Below are 4,115 nucleotides of genomic sequence, written 5' to 3'. Positions count from 1 at the left end.
TAAATGTAAATGGACAAGATTCATAGATTAAGAGAAAGTGTCAGAGAAAGTAGTTAAACAAAAAGTCAGACACATAGATATTAGGATGTGGAAATATCGAAAGTAAAGGAAATGGGGAACCTCTGCTAGACCATGCCAAACTCAAAGAAAGTTGAATATTAATTAAAATGGACTTTAAGATACCGTTTCTAGATAAGGTGGAGGAACACACTCCACCCTCTCTCTCACAAAATACAACTGTAACACATAGACAGGTTGTGTTTCAAGCTACAACAGCTAAATCTTCTCACATTTGGCAAAAGATATACACCTAAGATTCAATGAGTTCAGGGAACCACACGGAGAATAAACCCAAAGAAATTCTAATTAAACCGTTGAAAACAAAAACAAAGAAAAAATCATGAGGAAGAACACAACATTACCATAGGGAACAACAGACAGTTCAAGTGACTGAATCTCTCATTAGAAGCCATCAGAACCAGAAGGAAATGGAACCACATTTTAAAGTGCAGAAAATCGTCAACCTAGAATTCTGTATGCAATGACAATGTCCTTCAGGAACTAAGATGAAGATATGCTCAGGTGAAGAAAAACTGAACCATTCTACTTCTAGCAGATCTACTCCAAAAGAATTTCTAAAGGAAATCACTCAGGCAGAAAGGAAATGATGTCCAAATCAAATTTGGAATATCGTGATTACTGATAAGTAACAGAAGTGGTAAACATCTGGGGGAAGGCAATGGTCTATTCTTCTGTTTTCATTTTTTCTTTTTTTGTGTTCATGATTGAACCCAGGACCTCCCACCTGCTCGATAAATGCTCTACCACTGAGCTACATCCCCAGCTCTTAATTTTCTATTTTGAGATAAGATCTCACTGATCACCCTGGTTAGATTGGAACTTGTCATCCTCCCGCCTCAGCCTTGAAGACCTGGGAATACAAGTATGTACCCTCACACCTGACTGCTCCTTAGTTTTTAAAATCATGTTTGGTGATTGGAAGTGAGACTTACAGCATTGTTTGATGAGCTCTTCAGTGTATGTTTGTTTGGAGTTTTTGGAACTGGGGGATGGAGCTCAGGGCCTTACCCAGCCTAAGCACTGGCTTTACCACTGAGCCACACGCCCAGCCTAGTAACAGCATTTTTATCCAGGCACGTGGATTGCCAGAATAAAACGGAATGTCCCAATGTTCCCTGCAGGTTGTGTATCTCTGTTGCAAGGGGTGGAAGGGCCACAAATACAGGGGTGTAACATGTGGTGCTTCCAGGAGTCTTCCTACAGAGGGTTAGTGAACATCCTTAGGCTTCTTCTCATCTCTTCCTTCACTGTTCTGTGTAGAACTCAGAGGTCGCCTCGGACTTTGAGGACGAGGGCCGCACAATGGGAGCAATCCATGGGAAGAAATTGAACCTCCAAGGACTTCATACAGAAGAAATGTTGTGTGAGGTCCTAGTTGTTTACCTCCAGCCCATTTTGCATAAAGAAATAATTGTTTATCTTGTGTAAGTTATTGTTATTGGCAGGTTTTCTGTGGCAGCTGAAGCTAATCCTAAATGGATACAATCTGATAAAAGGTGGATATCAAAGACTAAAACAATTTTTAGATTTTTTTTTAAAGAGAGAATGAGAGAGAGAGAATTTTTTAATATTTATTTTTTAGTTTTTGGTGGACACAACATCTTTGTATGTGGCGCTGAGGATCGAACCCGGGCCACACACATGCCAGGTGAGCGTGCTACCGCTTGAGCCACATCCCCAGCCCTACAATTTTTAGATTTGACAGTGAAACATCACCTTTAACCAAGAATTCCAGTCCAGTCTGGCCTATGGCCTCTGCTTAGGACAGCACTGACATTTCTGGCCAATGTAATAAGACAAGAAAAATCTAATACACCACCATAAATATATGATGAAGGTCATCATATATTTTCCTTATCTATGTTTAAAATTGTAATTGCACACAAAGATCCAAACTTGCTCATGTGCTTAAGGAAACCTGTACAAGAATATTCAGCACATCATTGTTTTTGGTGAATATGTGAACCAAACACCCATCCATATGCCAGTAGTTAAATAAATAAAAATATTTTCCCCATGTAATCAAATTTTACATAATAGTTAAAATGGTAGAACAGAACTGTACATACTAGTTTGGAGAGGTAAAAAATACAGTGTTGACTGTGGGTTTATGGGCTGGAGATTAAACCCGGGGCCTTACACATGCTAAGCGCAGGCTCTTCTGCTGAGCTACACTCTTAGCCCATAGTGTCTATATTTTTTTAAATATTTATTTTTTCATTTTAGGTGGACACAAATTCTTTATTTTGTTTTTATGTGGTGCTGAGAATTGAACCCAGTGTCTCACACATGCTAGGCGAGCGTGCTACCACTTGAGCCACATTTCCATCCCAGTGTCTATATTTTAAGAAGGGTCTTTATAGTCAAGAGACATTTACTTCAATTTTTGCAGAGGATTTTATATCTGTTTTGCTTTAAGATAATTCAAAGGAGTGAGGTTTTAATGAAGAATATGTAGCCATAACTCATCACTGTCAAAGCACAGAGGTTTGTTTTTATTCTCTCTCCTTTTTATAACTTTTTGGGGAAAAAAGACAGTGTGAAAAAAATAAAGTTGAAGAATGATATATTCAAAACTATACTATTATATATTTTAAAAGCATCCTAAGAGCTGGGGCTGGGGCTCAGTGGTAGAGTGCTCGCCTGGCATGTGTGAAGAACTGGGTTTGATTCTCAGCACCACATATAAATAAATAAAGTAAAGGTCTATTGACAACTAAAAAATATTTTTTAAAAATCCTAAGCCTTTTTTTATATAGACACACACACATATGCATGCAGTAAAAAAAATTATAAGAATGATAATAATAAATTTAGGGGGAAGGAAATGGAATGGGAGAGATATATGGGGGACTTGAACTGATTTTGTTATATTTTATTGCTTGAAATAAAAAATATGAAACAAATATTGCAAAATGTGCGGATTTGACAAAGCTGTATTTTACTAGCTAATTTTCATACTTTTCTGAGTGCTTGGCATATTTATTTAAAAAACATTTTTATCTTCAAAGCCAGCCTCAGCAATAGTGAAGTGCTAAGCAATTCAGTGAGACTAAATAAAATACAAAATAGGGCTGGGGATGTGGCTCAGTGGCTGAGTGCCCCTGAGTTCAATTTCTGGTATCAAAAAAAAAAAAAAATTCTGGGAGGCTGAGATGGGAGGATTGCAAATTTGAGGCCTGTCTGGGCAACTTAGCAAGACCTCATCAGAGTAAAAGCTTAGTAACAACAGTTACAATAAATATATAAAACTTTAAAAGAGATGTCTTTAAAAACATTTTTCGCTATTTACAGAAGGTCAACATGTATGCTCAAATGTATTTCACACTAGAGCTTTACTCATTTGTGATCATCAAAGCAAAACTTGAGTATGCATAAGGTTAATTCTATAAATGATTGCTATTCTTATAATTTTGACACTGTAAAAAAAGAATACTTGGAAAATACCATTTCCATCTGTTTTTTGTGTTGAGAATCCCATATGAAAAAATCACTTGAAAACCTTACCAGGAGTTACATCAGAAAGCAGTTTTTTTTTAAAATATTTTATTTTTTTTTAGTTATCGGCGGACACAACATCTTTGTTTTGTTTTGTTTGTATGTGGTGCTGAGGATCGAACCCGGGCCGCACGCATGCCATGCGAGCGCGCTACCACTTGAGCCACATCCCCAGCCCCAGAAAGCAGTTTTATAAAATTCACAGATGGTACAATCCAAAGTATTAGTTTTTAGTATGTTCACAGATATTCACAACACCACAGTCAACTTGAGACTATTTCATCACCTCGAAAAAACGAAACAAAACAATCTTGTAACCTTTAGCTATTGCCATCCCCCCGCCCAATTCTCCATCTCTCCTAGCCTTAAGCAAAAATGGTTTACTTTGTGTTTTCTATAGATGTATCAAAACCAGCCATTTCACAGAAATGGTGACATATAAAATACAGCCTTTGGGATTGGCTTATTCCATTTATTAATGTCTTCAGAGCTCATCAGTGCTGTGGTCTGGATCAGTGTTTCTTTCCTTTTCGTGG

This window comes from Marmota flaviventris, chromosome 19 (genome assembly GCF_047511675.1).
Source record: "Marmota flaviventris isolate mMarFla1 chromosome 19, mMarFla1.hap1, whole genome shotgun sequence".
Taxonomy (NCBI): domain Eukaryota; kingdom Metazoa; phylum Chordata; class Mammalia; order Rodentia; family Sciuridae; genus Marmota; species Marmota flaviventris.
The sequence above is the reverse complement of the archived record's forward strand: the minus strand, read 5'-3'. Positions refer to the sequence as shown.